The 22,651-nt window shown below is 37.3% G+C and overlaps 1 long non-coding RNA gene across 1 annotated transcript; it reads right to left on the bottom strand.

The window, feature by feature from the left end:
- Positions 1 to 4,110: 4,110 nt before the first annotated feature.
- Positions 4,111 to 9,357, bottom strand: LOC121036268 (uncharacterized). Its single transcript, XR_005793297.1, has 3 exons — positions 9,318 to 9,357; positions 9,018 to 9,073; positions 4,111 to 4,449 (listed from the first exon to the last, which is right to left on the bottom strand). It is a non-coding gene; the product is annotated as an uncharacterized LOC121036268 (long non-coding RNA).
- Between the last annotated feature and the right edge of the window lie 13,294 nt (positions 9,358 to 22,651).

The raw sequence follows: 22,651 nt of genomic DNA, 5'->3' as shown, positions 1-22,651 counted from the left end.
GGCAACAGGAAAAGACAGAAAGTAAGGTGTGAATTCCCAAGTATGTGCAGGTTTGGGGGCAGAGAGTTTGGGAAAATCTCCTTTTGATAACTTACACTCTCTACAAGTTTCCATTATATTTTACTTGTAGCCCTTTCTAGCACTTGATACACTGTCTCATAGGTTTGGGTTTACTGGCTCTATATCAACCATATTATAGATCAGTGCTGTCCAAAACATATAAAATGCAAGCCACTAATGTGAGCCACATATGTAATTTTAAATTTTCTGGTAGCCAGGTTAAGAAATGCTAAAAAAGGAAATTATTACTTTTTTTCTTTTTGAAAAAATGCTATTTATTTTTTAAAGCAGTTTTGGATTCACAGGAAGATTGAGCAGAATGTGAAGATTTCACATACATCCCCTGCCCCCAAACAGCCTCCCTGTTATCAACATCACCTATTGGAATGGCAATTCTGTTATATAATTAATGAACCTACATTGATGTATCATTATCATCCAAAGCCCATAGCATTTACATTAGGGCCTAAGGACACAATTAATTTTAATATGTTTTATTTAATCCAATGTATACAAAATATTTATCATTCAGCATTTAATCTACATAAAAATTAATGAATGTTTCTCATTCTGTTTTTTTTGTTGTTGTTGTTGTTCCAAATATTGGAAACCTCACATGTATTTAACATTGTATTAAATCTCGATAGAGATCAGTCACCTTTCAAGTGCTCAGTAGTCACACGTGGCTAGTGACTACTGTACTGAACAGTACAGATAAAGGTGGTAAGTACCATGAGAGCAGATACTGTTACTTTAATCTTACTTTATTTCATTTTATTTTATTTCATTTCATTTTGAGAGAGAGAAAGCATGTGAGCGCCCAAGTGGGGGAGGGGCAGAGAGAGGGACAGAGAGAGAGAGGGAGAGAGAGAATCCCAGAAAGGCTCCAGGCTATCAGTGCAAAGCCCAGTGCAGGGCTCAGTCCTATCATGAGATCATGAGATCATGAGATCATGACCTGACCTGAGGTCAAGAGCTGGAGGCTTAACTCCCCGCAACCCAGGGACACTCCCCCAATTCCCTGCCTTCCCTCCCCACCCCCACTTTCCTCTACTTTTAATCTCTTTTGTTCCCTCAATGGTTGTTGAATTAAAACTGCATAAGATGAGAAACATCTATTAAAGTAGTCATAGGACATTCAAGAATTTCTAAAAGAATACTTAATTGATCCAGTAAATAAAAATCAGCAGTGACTATGTAGTTTTTGTCAGCTCTGTTGCTAGAAAAGTCTTTTTTTTCCCTCTCTTCAAAGACATTTGGAAAACTGAGTTTATCTTCATGAAGGGAAATGATGCTATGTGCATTTGTGCTCTATACATGGGATTAGGAAGCTTTGTGACTAAATCAGGCTCAGTTGCTCTACCCGAGGCTTTCCAACTTCTGCCTTTCCAGGAGAGATTCTGATTCAATGAGTATGCACTACTACAGAATTCATCTGATTTGATTTTAGAGCAGTTTTTCTTCTTTTCAGTAAACTAGCACCTCCCTGGCAAGTGGATAGTTTGGATTAGTGGAGGATGGGGAGATTGCAGACTCCTCACTCCTGGCTAACCACACTCAAAGCAAATAAGCATCGAAGAGTGTCTTCCTCTCCAAATAGTTCGTGTGCAGATGGAAGAATCCTTTCCTTAGAGATGCAGCCTCTGGTACTGCCCATGTGCTACATGAATGAATGAGTGATAGAATAATTGAATGCTGAAGTTACAAGTGACCTTAAAGATCATCTTATTGACACTTCCACACCCTCTTCTCCCAAGTTGTTCTTTTGTGAGGAAGTAGCCACAATCTGCGTTTCTTCTGATACTGAAAACAGAACTGAGGACGTGCATTGAGACTTTCCCTAGAAACACATTTTGTTTAAAAGCATGGTCAGACCAGACTGAATGTACCCTACAGAATAATTCTTGGACATGTGGCTTATATATTTGCAACTGACAAAAAAAGTCACTGTGACAGATTCTCTTCCTCGAGATAGTTAAGCGTTGTGTATTCTTGAAGCATCGAATGTGTCCCTTTAAATGGATTCTCCCATTTATTTTAAATTTCCTAAAATAAAAAAAGATCCCTGCTATGTATGGACTCCTTTGTCAGTTTCTGCCACTGTACTCCCAGCTGTGGCTACTGAAGAGCTCCCAACAGATTGCTCAGCTTTGCCTAATTCCTGAATCATTAAGATTCAGGCCTGGTGGTATATTAGAAACTAATTCTCTACCAGCAGGAATAAGAAAATTAGTCTGTAGCCCTATGCCAGGTGTCCCTTTTCTCCCAAGGACTGCATCAGCACCAAGCTGAGCTTTCTTTCTCTAATCACCACCCCTCCCCTTCTCTGTGCATTGCCACATTTCCATTCCATTCTTCGGAGCTGCCTGCCCTTCTGAGCCCCTTGTAACAAACCCAAAGCCCAAGCCCAGTTGTGTAGGCCTCTGGCCCCCTTCTCACTCCTGCAGATATCTGCCTTTAGGGTCTACATCCTAGTCCCAGCACCTTCAGTCACAGTGTCCTGCTTGAATCCTGGTGGCACCTCATGACAGCGGGCTCAGTACCCTCACCTACTGCTGGGTATCGAGCCAATCCCTCCGTGGACTCCCTTGTTTCCCTTTCTTTAATCAGACCTTTTGGAAAACCCAGCCTAAACCTAGAGGATTCAGTGTTATTTTGGATCTAGCAGTTTGGTCTTCAGCTCTTTTCCCTTGGCATTCTCACATCTACCCTAGGATACCTCTTCAGAGCACAAATTTCTGTGTTTCTAGACAGCTTCCTCCTCCCCACTCCTCTGCTGCAAGGTGCATGGCTCAGGCTTAAGTTATGCAGAGTATCAAATTCTGGCCATTTTGTATTATTTAAAAAAATTTTTTTAAATGTTTATTTATTTTTGAGAGAGACGGAGAGAGAACCCCTAGCAGGTTCCATGCTGTAAGCGTGGAACCTGGCTCACAGCTCTATCTAACGAACCGCGAGATCATGACCTGAGCCAAAGTCAAGAGTCCGATGCTTAACTGACTGAGCCACTCTGTCACCCCCCTGGCCAATTTTTGGAAACAAAATAATAAATAATTGTGTTATACTTTCTCATTTCAGTGGGTACTAGGATTCTTTCTGCAGCATTATACTTTTAGTGTCTTTGGCTGCCTTACCAAGAAAAAAATATCGTATGTTTAATTTTAAACATGTAGTTTAAAAGGTACTGTCAAACTTTAGGTTTGGTATAGGGCTCCATAAAGATGAGAAAAGAGATTGTAGTGCTGTGAGTTCTGCTTACGCAAATAAATACAGATACTCGGGGTTGGTTGGGTAAGAATGGAAACACAGGTGTGGTACTACTCTTGACTGTTTTTTTGTTTGTTTTTTGCTTTTGCTTTCACTTCTTTTCTTTTGAGATGTTAAAAAGAAACCCACTGTACAAAGTCAAGATAGATTTTTTAGGTACAGAAATCTCAATTATCAAGACTATGCACACTAAAACACACTCTGTTCCATATATTAGCCTGCAGAGACTTCATCATATATTAGACTGCAGCAAAGAATGTGTTTATATAGCCATCTTGAAAATTGTCAGATGATATATCGCTTGAAGGCTGTCATATAAAGTAAAACATTAAGAAGAATATTTATGGGGTTTTTGTGCTGTCTTAGCATTACAACTCCAATAAATCATTCTGCAGTCTGTACCCCTCTTTCCTTTCTGTCTTTGTAAAAGTTGTGCAGTTGAATGGTTAGTTTGGACTTGGAAAATAACAAGCCTCCTAGAACCCTGAATTGGGGAGCAGTGATTAAAATGCCATCCTGTGGGATATTACTCCCTATCCTGTGTGCACCAAACTGCACATTTCCCCTGTGTCCACTTTGCATGCTCCTTGTATGAAATTAAAACTTGGTTGTTATGGGGCGATGGCTGCATAATATCAAAAACATTCCGTTTCTCAAATAGTACTAGAAAGCTGCAAATTAAAAAGATATCAAGTAATACCAGTCATTTTGACAATGTACTGACACTGAACAGTTAGAGACATCATTTTCTAGTAGTTGGGTTTACAAAGTGCTGTTAAGTAAGTAGAGAGTTTATCGTAGAGCAGCTGTGAAGCTCTCTTGCCCTTTTCGGTGCTTTTGAGGTCTGTGTTGATTCCTATGTCAGGTTCCATGCTGCCCTTGATGAGTGGTAGAAGTCTAAGCCAAAGTCAGCAGCTTTCATTTTGACACATACTACCTTTTAAGGAGAAATAACATAGTGAATAGTATTTTTAGGTGCAATTACTGACATCCCATCTATTTGAACAGCATTGTTGACTTAGCATTCAAAAGTACCTTTTTTATGTTTTCTGTTTTACCTTAGATATATTGTGAGGTTGCTGCTAGGTACTCATTCAGCCAGAGATGCTAATGTATTCACAACTTAGAAGGAAGAAAGAAGGAAATAGAGTTAGATTTTGAGCACCATTAATATTTCAATCCAGAGCTTCACAATAGGGACCCCTGGTCAACATGACAGGCAGTTGTGTGGGGCAGCCTCAAATTCCAGAGGGTAGGGTGTACCCAGGTCCCCATCTTCATTTGTATTTTGCCTCTGTACATTAAGCCTTACAAAAGAGAAAATGATAAGGATCTCTAGGCTTTCATTTTCTTACTCTTCCGTATATACTTGTTCATTTTTACAGGAATGGGAATGGATACCCATCTCTCATTTGAAAATCTCATATCTTTTCACCAAGGTTGCTAATATAGCAGGTATGAAATGCAAAATGCTACCACAGGACTAAAAGAAAGAAATCAGCACCATATGTAAAAGCTAACTAAATATGACACAAATATTCATTTCTTATATTTTATTCTATTGTTAAAGAATCCATACATAAATAAATAGCATTTTTCTGGAATGTCATGAATGAACATTGAGAAATTCGAGCTATAGATTTGCAACGAAGACATGGTATGACAAATCTATAATTCAGTAATGAGCATGACCCGTGTTACTATGATCCTCCCTGAAACTTGTATATATATTTTTAATTGATGGTTACTATGCTTAGCTTACTTCCTTTATTTATTTTAATATCTATTTTCTTTAACTCCTCAAGGAATTAAAACACATTCCCTAGATTTTCAAATCTTCCCTAATTAAAAATTGTTCCTTTTAAAAAAATTACCATATGTTTCAAGCCAACTTCCTTAGATCAACTTGTAAATTTAGGTAAGTGAATATTAATAACAGTTGTCAACATTTACTTTGAACACCAAATCAGTACAACACAATCTGCATATATAATATAAAACTGTTAATATAATCAGATTACATGTATTTAGTAATTTGTGTATTACACATAGCATAGAAATGGAGAGAGTGGGTGTGCTACCTAGGACAGGCCAGATTTATCTCAGGAGTTTTGTTTTAGTTTTTGTTTTCTGAGTTTGTGTTTGTAAAATAAATATCTGATAACAGCTTAAGAACTGCTATCCCCATATTATTATAGAAATAATGACATAAATCATTGTGTCATCTCATTGTCTTCCCAGAGTCTCCTCTTAGTCTGTGAGGTCCAAGGCAAAGACCACGGCTACATAGTCTCTGTACCTAATGCAGTGATTGGCATGTAGTAGACAATAAGGTTTATTGAATTAAGGATGCACGCTCCTTGGCTTTGGAGTCATACAGATCTAAGATCAGAAATGGGTTATGCCATATAGGACTCAGGTGACCTTGAGCAAGTTATTCATTGTTCATTGGTTTTAGTATCTGAAAAAAAGAAAAAAAGAAAAAAAAATCTACTTCTTGGGTAATTTTGAACTTTAAGCAAAAGTTATTTACATTAAAAGAACTGGCATGTTTTCAAGGCTCAAAACATACTACTTCTTTCCCTCCTCCCAGCCCTCTATATTGATATGGTAGGAATTGGAATTCAAGTCTAAAACAAGAGAAACTTGCTAATACAATTGACCGTGGAACAACAAAGATTTGGACTGTATGGGTTCACTTAAACACAGATGTTTTTCGATAAATGTATTGGGATTTTTTTTGATATTTGTGACAATTTGAAGAAACCTGTGGACAAACTATATAGCCTAAAATATCAAGAAAGAAAGAAAGAAAGAAAGAAAGAAAGAAAGAAAGAAAGAAAGAAAGAAAGAAGAAAAAAAGAGAAGGGAAGAGAAGAAAACTGAGAAAAATTTAGTGATTATTGTAAGAGTATAATACATAATACATGTAGAAAATGTGTTAATCAACTGTTTATATTATCAGTAAGGGATCTAGTTAACAGTGTGTGTTGTGTTGGGGGGAGGGGGTTGACATCCCTAACCCCTATGTTGTTCAAGGGTCACCTCTAGTTGCCTCTCCAATCTTTCCAGCAAACAGTCTTTCTTTCCTTTGATATGAAGTTATAAAGAGAATTTGCCTAGAGTTAGGAAAAGTGAGTAGGCAGAGAAGAGAGAGGAAAGAAGGAAGGAAAAATATCAATTTGGTCTTTGGAAATTTGATGGGTTGTTGGCCATGCTTGCTTTACTGCCAAAGATAAGCACCGTGGATGTAAGACATAGCTGTGAAGCAGGTGGTATATGTTTCTGCAGTACTCACTAGTTTGCCTCTTCATGCTTGAATTTTGACAATGGTGGGTGGGAGCTGTTTTGGGTCTATGTATTTGGGCCTCTGAGGAGCTAAAAGCTTTGAAGACTGTTCTTTCTCATTTAAAAATGAAAAAAAGGTGCATGCCTGACTGGCTCAATGGGAAGAGCATATGACTCTTAATCTCATGAGTTCAAGCCCCATGTCGGGTATAGAGGTTACCAAAAAATAAAATGTAAATTCATAATCCAAGGAAAAAGGTAAAATATTTAAAAAATGAAAATAGCTTTATTCACTTTTTCTGATCATTAAGGCAATCCATCCATATATTATACAAGTATGGATTTGGTACGAGAGAAAGAAAAGATAAAATAATCTCTTATTAGACCCCTCTCCTCAGACATCCACTTTTAACTTTTGATTTATATAGCTTTTCAATATTTTTCTTTGCTAATAAAGAAGAAAACTAAATCATATACTGTCTCATTTTTCAATAAATATATTATGGAGAGATTTCTAGGTTAACAAGGATAGACCTACATATATAATGGCTACATTATATATTAAAATTATTATGTTTGATCACCTGCTTATTAATGAGCATTTTGGTTATTTCAATCTTTACATTCTTGTAAACAATACTCGTGAACCTTAAAAATACAATGTTGATATTAATATGATTATATATTGTTATATAATTTTGGGTTACATTCCTAGTTGAATTGTTGAGTATAAGAGAGTACAAATTTTGAATTATGATTCATTTTTCCAGACTGTCTGATGTTTGAGCCATTTTTCCTTTCCACCAGGGAATGCTTAAGAGATCCAGGTGCTAACATATATACATGGCAATAATGAACCACTCTTTGGTGTTTGTAAAATGCTTTCATATTCATTGAATCACTTGGCCCTTCTGACCCTTATGACTATCCTGTGAGGTAGGCAGGGCAGCTACAATATACACTTAAGTAAACTGAGGCAAGCTAGTATGTGTGCTTCCTTGATGGTCCAGCAAATACTGATTGAAGTTTGCCTTTCATTACCATCTCTTCATGGAAATAGAATGAGAGTTAGGTATATTTATAGTTCAGATCTATTATTTAAAATCTGTGATTTCTGCTAAAAGAAAATAGCAGGTGCCAATTGGCCTTTCATTTGCATATCATTTGCATCTGCTGCATTAAATGTCATTTTTACAGAAACCCTCTTGGTTCTTATCAGAAAAAAAAAATTTGGGGGGTAAAAGTAACATTCAAAATTTATGGACCCATGCTGTTGATATTCTTAATTACTGAGAAAAAAAGGGGCTGGACCTTCCTGGTTAAATTTATTCCTCGTATGTTATTCTTTTTGGTCCAACTGTAAACGGGATTGCTTTCTTAATTTCTCTTCCTGCTACATAGAAATGCAACAGGTTTGGGTGTATTAATTTTTTTTCCTGCAACTTTACTGAATTCATTCATTCTAAAATAAATCACGGAGATGAAAATACAGCATAGGGAGTATAGTAAAAAATTATGTAATAATGTTGTATGGTGACAGATGGTAATATACTTATCTTGGTGAATATTGTGTAATGTATAGAATTGTAAAATCACTATGCTGTGCAACTGAAACTAACATAACACCGTATGTCAACTATACTTAAATAATAAAGAAAAAAAAAAAAAAAGAGGACCTGAACCATGCAATACCACTTTGCCTCTGCAGGCTACTTTCCCCATGGATTTTCTTACTAATGTTGCCACTAGCTCAAAAGTGCCTATAAGACTTGATTTCTCTGTAAATACCCTGATCTTAGCCTGTATAAATAACTCTTCACCTAATATCCCTACCATAGCTGAGACAAGTCCAGTAGATTCAGGCAACATACTAGTAAAGGAAAGTCAACAGAGGATAAAAGTCTTCTTGTTGTGCTTTTATAGACATTTGAGAATCTAATGTAAATCATAGATTTTCTTACTGATTAAACTACAGATAAATACTCATGCAACACATCTGTATATAATTAATAAAACTCATGGATTCCTTAGTGTCCATAAATGGGCCACAAAGAATAATCTAAGAATTTTTTTTGGATATCATCTGATTTGAAAAACTGTAACTTACTTTCTTGGGTTACTGCTGATTTCTTCATAAAAGTTTGTTATTTCTTGAGTGTTTCATAGTAGCCAGCACCTAACACTATATTGCTTTGTATCAGACTATCTAAAGTGTAGATCAAGAGAGGCCAACACGTATTCTGAACTAAATTGAAGCCTCCTCTCCAACAGTTGACAGTTTCTTCCCTGGCCTCACCTGTCATACAGTGCCCTTGGTTCTACACAGACTTCAGAGGATAGCCATGTTTCTATATAATATAACCATCATAACACAAGTACAACAAAAAGAGATAAATCCATACAGAGCTTAGGTGAAGAAGACCTTCTGTCCCTACTCTGGTTTTCTGTTTTCTTCAACCTCTTTATTTTTTTTTTTTAAATTTTTTTTTTAACGTTTATTTATTTTTTTGGGACAGAGAGAGACAGAGCATGAACGGGGGAGGGGCAGAGAGAGAGGGAGACACAGAATCAGAAACAGGCTCCAGGCTCTGAGCCATCAGCCCAGAGCCCGACGCGGGGCTCGAACTCATGAACCGCGAGATCGTGACCTGGCTGAAGTCGGATGCTTAACCGACTACGCCACCCAGGCGCCCCTCTTCAACCTCTTTCTAATGTTTGCTGTTGTTTCCTTTTTATTTGCTGAAAGAATTTAAAATTCCATGATATTGTGTTCTAAGGGATTCTATGACTTGAAAAACTCTTCCTCTCTGTATCTTAAACAGTTGCTAGGAGACACCAGCTAAACAAGCTATAAATCAATAAGTCTGTGGTCTTATGTTTTCTGGAAGTAGAGGGATAGTGTGTCCCTTTGTAGGAGAGGATATACTAGAGATTGCTGAGCAAACTACTCAGAGACAAGATCTCCTAGTTCTTAGCAGAGATTGAGAGAACAGAATAACAAAGATGATTTTCTGAAGAAGGAACTTCTGAAATGAAATAGAAAACTGGGATTTGAGGCACAACTTAAGATGAGAGTTGTTATTAAAAGAAAGAAATTGCTTTCTCTAAAGCCATGTAAAATTTCACAAGGGGATGAGTGAGGTTTTCAGTTTAGAGCATCTTACCAAGTTGCTTTGCAGCCTAGATTGTAGCACTGTGAAGAAAGGAGTGTCTCTGTCTCATTTGGCAATTTAACAAAACAGTTTTCTCCATTTTCTCTATGGTTAAGTCCAGTGAGTTTGCTCATCTTCCCCACCCCCACTCAAAAAATAAACCATGTCTACTGGGGCATGTAGCATAGGCTCCCTTTTTAGTCCTTCATAGTTTCTAGGGCTAAGCTGTAATAGGGATTTTCTTTATTGTGTGATTTGGGTAGGAATAAAAAGATAATACTGCTCCTCATTTTTTTTTTTATTCACTCATCCTGTCTATGACTGAGTTTACTCAATAATGGATTTATTTCCCTGCCTATTAAAAGACTGTGACAGGGGTGCCTGGCTAGCTCGGTCAATTAAGCATCCTACTTCAACTCAGGTCATGGTCTCCTGGTTCGTGGGTTCAAACCCCGTGTCAGGCTCTGTGCTGACAGCTCTGAGCCTGGAGTGTGCTTTGGATTCTGTGTCTCCCTCTCTTTCTGCCCCTCCCCCGCTTGTGTGCCTGCTCTCTCTTAAAAAAAAAAAAAAAAAGATTGTGCCATATTAAGCACACGCTGTTGGAAGGAAGGAAGGAAGGAAGGAAGGAAGGAAGGAAGGAAGGAAGACCTACTAAAAGACAATACTGCAGTTTTATTAGCAAATACCTTAGAGAAATTAATTGCTATAGTTGAGCAGGATCCTCAGCAAGATGAATGTTTGGATGAGGGTTGAGACCCTGAGAGGGGAAATAGGTTACTTACTTCAGCAGTTTCACCAGAGGTCAATCAGGCCAGACCTCTAAGGATCATAGGAACTCAGAGAGGCCAGAAAGGAAATTAAAATATCCAACTTGTGAGGCCAATTTAGGCTGTTCACTTATTCCAGTACAGAATTAGTGCTCTGTAGCTCTGGTTCCGACAGGCACATTTCACCTCAGTGACCCCCTAGTTACTAACGTTTTTAAAACTCTATGCTTTTTCACTAGTTTAAGCTCTTGAATAGCATCTTTTCCAAAACCACACTGTAGAAAACCCCATCACCATACAAATAGTAATGACCATAGCATTTGTCACATTCATCTTGATACAAAGATGATTTGTCTTTTCTAAAGTTTTAGTGTCAGTTCATAAAAGCCTGCCTGGGCTTGCTGATTCCCATTTACCTCAGCTCCAGGACTTACTTAACCCTCAGCAACAGGAAATCTCCATATTGCTCCCCAGAGTTAGGTAGCAGAGTTTAGTGTTAAATGTTGCAGACTTGGAAGAGAGCTGGATTCTAACTGTGATGATGCACTAATATTTTAACTTTGGCAGGTCACTTCCCTCGTCTGGGACTAAGTTACTCCATTTGTACAAGGAAGATGCATTCATTCTTATTAAGAACCTACTGTGTGCTGGGCATGTAGATAACCCTTAACCCTTAACATTAACATGTGTGAATGTAGATAACCCTTAACGTCCTTTTGGATCTATAATCCTCAGGCTTTGTCTCTTAGCCCTTAGCAGGTCTCATCACTGAGTCCAATTTGCTGTTGCTGATCATGATATGGTCTTTATTTCCAGTTAAAATATTCTTTATTTCCAAGTGAGTATTTGAGGTTCTATATCCAACCTTCTCAAAGGCTGGATGTTCTCTGTTTAATCTCCAGTCCCCCTATGATCATTACCACCATACTCCTACCTTCTAGCCCTTGCTTATTAGCTACTGTTGGAAACTCTTATCTTGTTGTCCTTTTTCTGTTTAAAAAGATACTTTGGCGTCTGGCCCAGAGTTCTTGAGATATGCACATTTTTTCTTCCCTTTAGGTTGGTCATAGTGCTGATCCCTGAATTACCATTCTCCCAGTAATTCACCCAGCCTTACTGTCATGCCACAGATAGGCTCCAGTGGTCTTACTTGGTACTGGATTTCCCTCAACAGAATGATTCTGCCACTTTCTAATCCCGGTTCTGACAGCACTCTGCTTAAATATACCAACCAAAAGATGGAAAATGCTTATGGCAAACCTTCAGGCAATAGAGCATACTTAGGTCAGTTTATTATTGCTGCTTATCTATATAGAAATGCCAAACAACAAGCACTCCCCATTCTAGCTGGTAACAAGCCAAAAGGGAAGTGCCAGACTTCTGTTGTCTCATCATCCCATTTTCTCTATTTTTCTTTATTTTTGATTTTGTGTCAAATATCTGTCTGTGCATTGCCTTCTTGCCTCCTAAGTACTGACTCTCTTTGGAGCTTTGGTTTTAGAAACATGCACATATATATATGCAATTAAATGCAGGCTTTGACTTTTCGCCTGGGAAACTGGAAGGATAAGGTGAGCTAAGCTTTTAATTACAAGTACCCATTCTGGGAGGCAGGGAGTTTGAGCTTCCGACAGCTACCGCTGCTTTGCCTAATCCCATCTTTCAGGGAAGAAAAAAGAAAAAGCCCACATGTGTCTATCTACAAAAATGTTGACTTAATATATTTGACATTTTTTAAAATATATTTGCTAAAGTAAACTCTGCTTGAAAACCAAGGAAAAAATACTACTGTTGTTGTTAAGGTGAAGGCTTAATGTACTTGATTCCTTGATTTATCTTTGATTACCACATTGTTCTATATCTGTTTTGCTTAAGATTGTCTCATGATATACAGACATGCTAGTATTCTGCACTTTTATAACTGCTTTCATCCAGAATCCCAAATCTCTTTACAAATACTAATTACTGTGATCTAATGTCACTGGAAATTGTTAAATATGCTCCAAAGAGGTTAAACACTTTAAATCCCGATTTACAAATTAAAAACTAGAATGTGGAAAAGCTAAGCTACGTTGGGGGATTTAAATAGGGTTTTGGTTGAAACAACTGGAAATGACAGCTGTCAACCCAATCCCCTAGTCCTTGAACTCATTTGATATCCTACACTTCTTGAGTTATTATACCTGTAGGAAGACAGGTTGCCATTGTGAATTCAGACACTGAAGATCTTTTTTTCCTCCAAATAATATATAACACCTAAAAATATCATTGTAGAGTTGTGGCATCCTCCCAGGTCATGCTTTAAGATATTTCTTTCTTACAGAAGTCATTTTTATTTTAAATCATGGACTGTTGATTACTGATCACTGATTGTGAAATTTTTCCTTACTTCTTTAGCAATTTCGAGACATCTACAAATTGGATTACATTTTGTAAGCTTAAAATAATATAGATGTGCATGCACACAAACATGTAAGTATAGGTATGTGTATATATATGGGCACATATATGTATATTTATGTATCATATGTATTCGTGTATATCATATAAATAAATATATACACACAGAAAATAAGACAAAATTAAGATCTTGATGTAAGGAACAAGTAAATGAAAATTTCTTATGTGTGATACAACCATGTGTCAATATATTTCTAGTACTGCCTTCTTATTTCTAAAAGCTTGTCTGTATTTAGAGTTTTGGTAAAGCAGGAAGAAATAACATCTATACTCACCATCTCATAGTCTAACTTCATCTCAGCATTACCTTATTAGATTTTACCCTCAAAGATTATTTAGCAAGAGGTGCTTCAGAGCCCAAACTGTAAGTAGATATACATAGACTAGAAAGTATGTCTAAAGAATGAGACTGATCTTAGAGTAGGTAAGAGGTGATAAGAATTTTTTTAAATATTTTTATAGGTATGAAGTAAATAGATATGCTATTAGGAGATGTCCGAGTAGATATTTGGAAAGTGAGAGTATGAACCTGAGATATGTTTGATTGTATATAGATAGGGAAATTAAAGACTACCATTGGGGGCTCCTGAGTGTCTCAGTTAGTTAAGCTTTAGACTCTTGATTTTGGCTCAAGTCATGATCTAATGGTTCGTGAATTCAAACCCCACATTGGGCTCTGCGCTGACAGTTCAGAGCCTGCTTGGGATTCTCTCTCTCCCCCTCTCTCTCTGCCCCTCTCAAGCTCACACACTTTCTCTCCCCAAATAAATAAATAAACTTAAAAAAAAAAGATCTTAACAAAAGAATAAAAGACTACAATTGGCACAAATATTTGGTGGGATTGCAAAGAAACCTTGCCAATGCAACATGCAAGTGGTACCTCGTTTCCTCCCGAGCCATATCCTAGACCATTAGATCTTTTGTCTCTGAATCCAAGGGACATGTTTTCCTACCTGGATGTGAGTCAAACATTATTTTTAAATTTTTTTTTCAACGTTTATTTATTTTTGGGACAGAGAGAGACAGAGCATGAACGGGGCAGGGGCAGAGAGAGAGGGAGACACAGAATCCGAAGCAGGCTCCAGGCTCTGAGCCATCAGCCCAGAGCCAGACGCGGGGCTCGAACTCACGGACCGCGAGATCGTGACCTGGCTGAAGTCGGAAGCTTAACCGACTGCGCCACCCAGGCGCCCCCAAACATTATTTTTAGATGGAAATGGGTGACATTAAGCAGAAGAGATATTGGTTGGCAAATTGTAAGAGGCCAATAGAACATTTTATTTAGCTGCCAGAATACTCTTCATGCTTGTCAGATAATTGGAACAACTTATTTCCTATTCATACACATCTATTTATTAGATTTCTTTTCTTAATTTTTAAGTCTTCCCAAGTATCCTTCCAGCATAAAATGTTACTATTACCTTATATCTCTCTACCAATAATAATATCCCTCAAAATTTACTTTCGGTTAAACAATGATCTCAGATTTTATGATCTCAAATTCCATATGTGGAATGTTGTTCTCTAAGTTGAACTGATTCCTGCCCTCATCTAATGCTAGAAAAATCCTACAAGGTTTGCTTCCATTCTTACACTAAGTTTTGTCACATGATTACTGACATGAATATCCCCAAACCTGGAATGTGTGGACTCCAGTGTTGAGGCTTTCTGGATTTTGTCTGATAATTGGATGATTTGGTTATAGGTTATATGTGAGAATTAACATGAGTTGGGGTTATGTATGGCTTATGTCTATTTTATCTATATACACATCTGTCTATATTTATCTTTCTTATAGGAGTTAATAGAAGTAAAGTACATAAGAGTCCCTGGCTTGTGGTAACTATTCTGTAACTGTCATTGTCACTGCTGGTGCTGTTACTTTTGTTTCACTTGTCGTTGTGTTGTAGTTGTTATGTGACATAAAAACCTTCACAGAGAGGTATGAACCACAATTCGAAGACCACCTGTATGATTAGCAACTCAGACTGGTGTGTCACATACCAACACACATCCTAACTAACTCTTACCCGGACTGCAGTGCTTCTTCTCACTTCAAAAACACTGGCATCTTCCACTCTAGAAGGCTCCTTCATGATTGGCAGCTCTATTTCTCTGTCTGTCTCCTGGGAAGGAGCTGTGGGCCATTCAGAATGTGAGCCAATATGTATGACTCTCTAGTGATCTTTGAATAAGAACTCTCCATGGAGGGTGCATTTTTAGTCTGGCCAGTTATTCGCAGGATTTGGAGAGTCCAGGTTACCAATGACTCTCACCTGGAACTTTTCCTTTGGCTTAATGAAGCCTAGAGGACTCCCACAAGCTGGCCCTGGAGATTCTGGAACCGTCTCATAGCTTCAGGTCCACATGAAAGTGGGCCCGTATCTCAAGTTAACCGCTGTTCTGATTGATGCCTAGAGAAACTGAAATTATATCTGGTCTGAAGCTAAGCTTTGTACCAGAATGAACTCTGAGTCATATTCCATAAGCCCAGGGTTGTTATCTGTTATCACACATGGGAATAAGTTTTCCATCTTGTCACTGCCTTTGCAGCATTTTCTCTAATTTTTCTCATGACTGCAGTTCATCTCTCCAGTCTCCAGACTAGCTGCAGACCAGCTACCGTCATCATCTGTCCTAAGAGTGTATATTGTTAACAGTTAGATTACATCTGCCAGAGTCCTTAGCTCTCCACAAATTAATTGTGTTTCATGGCTATTTAGATCATGGACTTTGGAATCATTCCAACTAGGCTTCATATCCCTTCTGTAATTTGCTGGTTGGTTGACATTGGGCAGATTATTTAACCTCTCTGAGCCTTCCTTTCACTGCTTGTAACATGGTGATATTAAGAACTACAATTTAAGGAGTTTCTGTGAGCACTGAAAACAATGGTTTATGTAAAGTGCTTGGCACTAGCTAGCAATTGTTTGATTATATGAGATGAATATGCAACATATTTAATCTAATATTTTGGCATGGATGGCCACTCAGTATATCTAAGCTATCACTAAATATGTGCTTTTTAGGCCTTTTTCTGTTAGTCCCTTCTTCAACCTGTCTCTCCATCTTCTAGGCTCTTTGGGATAGAGAAATAGAGTACGGTAACATCTCTGCCTTCTAGCTGTTAGGGGTAGGAAGGTGTCAGGGGTAGAAAGAAAAGAAGTATAAACAAATTACTATGGGAATTCTTAAGAAGGAGAAACTGATTCTGACTAAGGAGGGACATGTCCAAAAGGTTTCACACTGCAGGTAACGTTTGAGCTGACTCTTGAATGACTAAATCTGAGTGCTTAATGATATAGAATAAAGGAAAGAGAGAAAGACAAAATGTGATCTCAGTCAAATATAATTGACGTGCCATAACTTGTCAGGTAGTAAGAGTGAGGTCAGCAAAGCAGCGACTGTGTACTGAGACTATGTATATAAGGAAAGCATTTGTTCAGAACATTTTGGTTAAATATTCATTTACTGTTCCTCTCTTGACTCTGGAAGACACTGCAAAGTGAGCAAGCAGAAAGCTAGCAGTTAAATTCATATTTTTATTTTTGTTTTAAGGCATTTGTAAAATCTGTAATGAAATGGATTTTTCTCTCGAGGCACATTTTTCTGATCCAAAGATAAGGTGGTTTGCAGTCTTATTTTCAAAGCACCGCATCCCAGTTCCCCACCACACAAATAAATCTATCCACATTCAATCCATTTGTTGAATCATAAATAAAAATAACAATGAAAGAATTAACACTCTTCTTTCCAAATATTAAAGACGACTAACCAAAAGATGTTTTGGTTTTTTAAAGACAGAAATAAGAAAAAAATCCCTTCTTGACAATACAGTTGCTTGTGCTTACACACATACCATTTCAAGCAGCATTCGAACAGCCACAGCAGTTGGTGTGAGAGAGGGGAGATTAGCAGGACTCCATTCCAGGAAAAGCATTATGGTGATCACTTATCACTTGTCATTACATATAAATCCTATTGGTCTTTTCGCCTCAGTTTCAGCTTGGACTTAACTTACACTTGAGAAATCACTCTTTATATTTTCCTCTTCTAGAATTTACTTTATCCATCTGACTGGCTGCCAATTTACCCAGACTATCCTATCACCCACCTTCGGCCTCTCCTTCATTCTATTCCCTAAAACCAAATAAATAATATTTTTGCACCTGTATGTAAAATGTCAACAGCACATGATAGTATTATGTTGAACTGGATACCTTATATGATGCAAAGCACAAACAGGGTACTTAGGACAGCCAGCACTAAACAAAATATCATTGGATCACTACTAAAAATGTTTGTGTTGATAGAATATTTAGAAATTCTATAATCAATCATGGTAAAATCCATTCTCTCCAACATTTGTATTTGTATTTTGGAATAAAACTCTAATCAGGTATTATCTTAGGAGACAGATTTTGTCCCTTTCCTTTTCCAATATTTCCTTGCTCCTATGTATATCTTTTAGAATATATATATTCTTGCCATACTCTAAAAATTGATTCATTTTTTGGCTATCATGTACAAGTCTTTCTCCCTATGTAGGAATACTCCACCCCAAGCACACATCTTACTCCTTAATGGAACTTTAGCCTTTTACTTTAGTAAAGGAGCTCTAGAAGAAAAATCTCCATATTCAGCCTCAAACTCAACATTGGACATATAATGAGACCTCATTGTTGATTAAATGAATAAATAAATGAATGAATGAAAGTGAAAATTAATAGTGAGGGATGCTAAGACCTATGGAAAGTGGAATTATAATAGATTCTCTAGTCTTGTTATATCCTTTATGTATACTATATAATGATAACTTTTTCTGGAGGGTAAGTATGTGTCTTGAAAATACTTCTAAGTTGGGGTGCCTACGTGGCTCAGTTGGTTGGGGATCCAACTTCGGCTCAGGTCATGATCTCACGGTTTGTGAGTTTGAGTCCCTTTTCAGACTCTATGCTGACAGCTCAGAGCCTAGAGCCTGCTTCAGATTCTGTGTCTCCCTCTCTCTCTGCCCCTCCCCCCTCATGCTCTCCCTCTCTCTCTCTCTCAAGAAGAAATAAACGTTAAAAAATTAAAAAAAGAAAATACTGGGGCGCCTGGGTGGCGCAGTCGGTTAAGTGTCCGACTTCAGCCAGGTCACGATCTCGCGGTCCGTGAGTTCGAGCCCCGCGTCAGGCTCTGGGCTGATGGCTCAGAGCCTGGAGCCTGTTTCTGATTCTGTGTCTCCCTCTCTCTCTGCCCCTCCCCCGTTCATGCTCTGTCTCTCTCTGTCCCAAAAATAAATAAACGTTGAAAAAAAAAAAGAAAATACTTCTAAGTTACTTTCATTAATGCATTAGTAAGTTTGCTAGTACAGACTTAGGAAGAAACCCACAATTTCAGGACAAAATGAATAAACTAATGACCATTGAATTTACTTTACAAATGATTATAGAATACAGCTTTATAGTTGAAGCACAACTACCACTGCATATATATATATCTATATATCTATATGTATATCTATATATCTATATCTATATCTATATATAATATATGTATCCCTTTGAGATGCATCCTCATCTCTCTAGGTACCCTCTCTGAGAAAGACTGTATTGGTTCATAAAGTTCTGCAACAGAAAGTTTCCTGTACTAGTTTGCCACAGACAGCTGCAATTCCACCTTTCAGTTAAGGAATTATCCCCTGATCAAAATATTAAGAGGAGCAGCAGTAGCTCCTATGATCAGGTCTTAACAGCTTAGCTTGGATCTATTCAGAATAACCTGGGATTTCCTTCCAACTAGAGGAGACAGGACACACTGTAGTGGGTAGACATATGAAAAACAGGTACTAGTTATGTATTTAAGTATAAATGGACCAGAGTATCAGACTTGAAGGCAGGCCTAGATGTTGAAATGCATACTCCGAGTTGGTTAGGACAGGAGATGGTGGGTTTGGTGGGCTAAAAAGTTTAGAAGGCATGGAATGTTATTCCGAAAAGTAAGAGGGAGCCATGAAGATACCCATTTTGCCTGGGACTGAACATAAACACTTCAGTCAGGTGAATTATACTTGTATTGTACATATTAATAAGATAAATATGTTCTCACCTGCAAATGATAGCTTGTTGAAAATGAATAATATCTTCTTCTAGGCAGTAATTTCTACTGATTTACTATTAAGACAGCATTTCTGAGTAAGCATGATTTGTATCCTACATGACAGATAATCTTCCCTTTCTGTCTCTAAGAGTATACATAGGACTCTTTACAAAGGTAGAATCCAATAGAGCAGGACTTCTGAAACTTTTGAGATCTTTGCTAATATTTAATGGTTCCTTAATTGGAATAAACATGGTACTCTTTTCCATTTCGGGTGATTTTTCTTAATATTTTCTACCCACCTAAAATAACGAAGCCTTTTAAACCATGTTAAGTAGGAATAATTTTACTTTATTATGGAACTTTTGTCATAACCTAGATATCAAATTACAGGAATTTTTTGAGCACCTAGTGTATACCTGGGCATTGGCTAAACCATAACACTTGGTGGTTTACCAGCTTTAAGTAGGCAAAAAGCGAAGCCAAAGAAGTCTATTTATTTTGTAATAAATATAGGTTGACTCTAGAGGAGAAGAGCTCTATTAAGCAATTCATCATTAGAGTACCAATGATGGTCCTTGGTAATGGTGTGATGATTCTCTTGCATAGGTCACTTCCACTTTTTTGGTCCTGCAATTACATTCTACTTTTACCCTAAGAATTTCCTTATATTTTTCAGTATCCTGAATGCATACAATGCTTTTAACACAATCAGGCCATTATCACTCAGATTTTTCATGACTAGTCCTGTCTCCTTAACCCACCTGCCACCTTCCACTCAGTATTATTTTGTTTCCCCCATGCCCAAACACATATTTTTATTTCCTTTTATTTATTTAGATCTTTCCTGGCTAATGTCCCCAGGGTTCTATCATTTAATTAATGACATCTAACCTCGAGACTAAGAAGTCTATAAGGTTAGGAGTTCCTATTTTAAATCTTTTGTCATCCCTGTGTCTTTTGATTGGGCTGTGCTTTTTTCCCCCCATTTATTTTAAATTAAATTCTTCAGGCATGAATTTTACAAGAATTCCTCTGCTTCCTAAATCCTTAAATCTACTTTCTTTCCCAAATCCGTAAGCCAAGTGTTAGTTGACAGTTCATTGATTCTTGCCTGAGAGTAGAGAAAAGGAAAAGCTACCCACCAGATAACTTTCTGTTCTACTTTCTTACTTTGTGTAAAAAGATATATCCTGTGTCAGATTTTTTTTTTTCTAAGAGTACTACTGTTCCTAAGGATAAAGGCTTGGAAAGAGTGTGAATTTCTTAGAAGAATTCTGCCACATGAGAAGATGCCATCCAGGACATTGTTGATGTGCTTATAATGTATGTGCTAGAAATTTGCATCACAGTTCTCAATGAAAATAACCTGGCATTAAAGATCAATCTTTGACACTAGCTAAAGTAGATTATTAAAATATAATATAATAATAATAAAAGATAATAATGTAAGTTTCCCATCTTGTTTTCTACACCCTCAGTGTTCTGTGTGTGTGTGTGTGTGTGTGTGTGTGTGTGTGTGTGTGTATTTAAAATGTACCTAAGTATTTGTTTGTGACGTATCAATTATTTTTCTTGAAATATGACAATATGGCATATGCATATGGTATGATTTTATGAATTTCAAACTTAGAGGTGCAAATCAGTACATTATGACCTAGATTGCATGATGAAACGGGGAGTGAAAAGGCTCAGACATTCAGTTCCTATAATGCACAATAATTTCTAGTAAAAATTCTGACTTAGAACGTAGTAGATAGAGACCTTTCTTCTGCATACTTTGGACTTTAGAATTAAGGACAGCCACAGATAGAACTTACATTAGCACCACACTTGGCAAGTCACCCATCCCAGTCCTCTCTTTGGTAAGCTTCCTTCTAATTTTAAGCTGTTCAAAATTGTGTGTTTCAGCGACTACTTCTTGTCTCCTACTATATTTACAGAGTTTCTAATTCAATCCTTACAACTTCTAGGCTAACATTTATTTTTGGTTGTTGAATAAACCAGAAGGGTATGAAATAATTGCTTTTGTTTAGATGCTTTCACAGCATTTCTATGAAATGTCATAATATCCTTTACCTTCTTTCTCAGATTCCAGATTCATGTCCTCATCTTTGATATCTATCATCTTTCTAAGGGCCCTTTCCTTTATTTTAATTTATATATTTGTTTTGCCCATTTATTTTGCTCATTATGAAGTAGAACTGAGGTGGGGTACCTGGGTGGCTCAGTCAGTTGAGCATCCGACTTCAGTTCAGGTCATGATCTGCTGGTCGGTAGGTTCGAGCCCTGCATCAGGCTCTGTGCTGACAGCTCAGAGCCTGGAACTTGCTTTGGATTCTGTGCCTCCCTATCTCTCTTCCCCATCCCCCCTCATGCTCTCTCTCTCTCTCTCTCTCTCTCTTTCTCTCTCTCTCTCAAAAATAAATAAACATTAAGAAAAAATTTTTTGAAGTGGAACTGAGATGACAGGAGCACACTTCTTGCTAAGTTCTCAAAGAAAAAAGATGGATTAGCTACACTCCAACAGTCAGAATTTAATTTAGAGAATTAATACATAATTATTTACAAAGGAAAGCTCTAAATAGACTTCCATGTACTTTCTATTAAGATCCAAAATGTTTTATTTCACTAAAATTGGCATTATTATACTTTTATTTTATGAACATAAATACAACTTGGATGGATTTAAAAAAACAACACCTTTTCTCATAGCCCCACATGCTTCACAGCTTCCTATTTCATTCAGACACGATTAACAGGTCTCTTACAACACTGAGTACCATCACATGCAGTACTATGATGAAGCAGTGTGTCTTTACAACCAGAAAACTTTTTTCAAAGTTTTCAAAACTCTAGGTGCCCCATTATTATTTTCACCTTTACATAGTTACATATATTTTCATTCATCCCTTCTGTTCCTTGGCCATGCATTTTTTTTTTCAGATTTTATGACTTATTTAAGGTTTAAAAGAAATTAGCTATGTTGAAGTAATAGTTACTCAGCAAATATATTTCAAGAGTTTATTATATAATGCACAGTTCTAGATATATGAAGATGAAGAAGTATACAAAAAAAGTCCCGGCTCTAATGAACACTTCCTCTATCTACTTAGGAGAGATAATTGGTAAAAACGAAGTAAGTAAATTTTATAAGTAGGACAGTGTTAACTTTCTGCTGCAGAGAAAAAAATAAAGCAGTTAAGATGAAAGGGGATTCTGTTAATGGTGGTAGTATATAGGTGTGTGTGTGTGTGTGTGTGTGTGTGTGTGTGTGTGTGTGTGTGTGCAGTTATTTTTACTAGGGTTGGCAGGAAAGGTTTTATGATAAGATGTCATTTGGGCAGACATCTGGAAGCAGTGGAAGAAACTGTGAGCTCTGGATAAGGGTTTTTCACAAGAAGGGAACAGCAGGTATGAAGGCCCTTAGGCTGGCTCTGCTTGGTATGTTCAAGGAACAGCAAGGAGGCCAGAGCGGCTGGAACTGAATGAAGGAAGGGAGTATGGTAAGAGATGAGGGCTGAAAGGAACAGGGTGGGTCTGAGGGAAGGAAGATTATGTTCAGACCTGTAAGGC

The sequence above is a fragment of the Herpailurus yagouaroundi genome, unplaced genomic scaffold (assembly GCF_014898765.1).
Source record: "Herpailurus yagouaroundi ecotype Mexico unplaced genomic scaffold, PumYag 162, whole genome shotgun sequence".
NCBI classification, from domain to species: Eukaryota; Metazoa; Chordata; class Mammalia; order Carnivora; family Felidae; genus Herpailurus; species Herpailurus yagouaroundi.
This window is presented reverse-complemented; position numbering and strand designations above follow the sequence as displayed.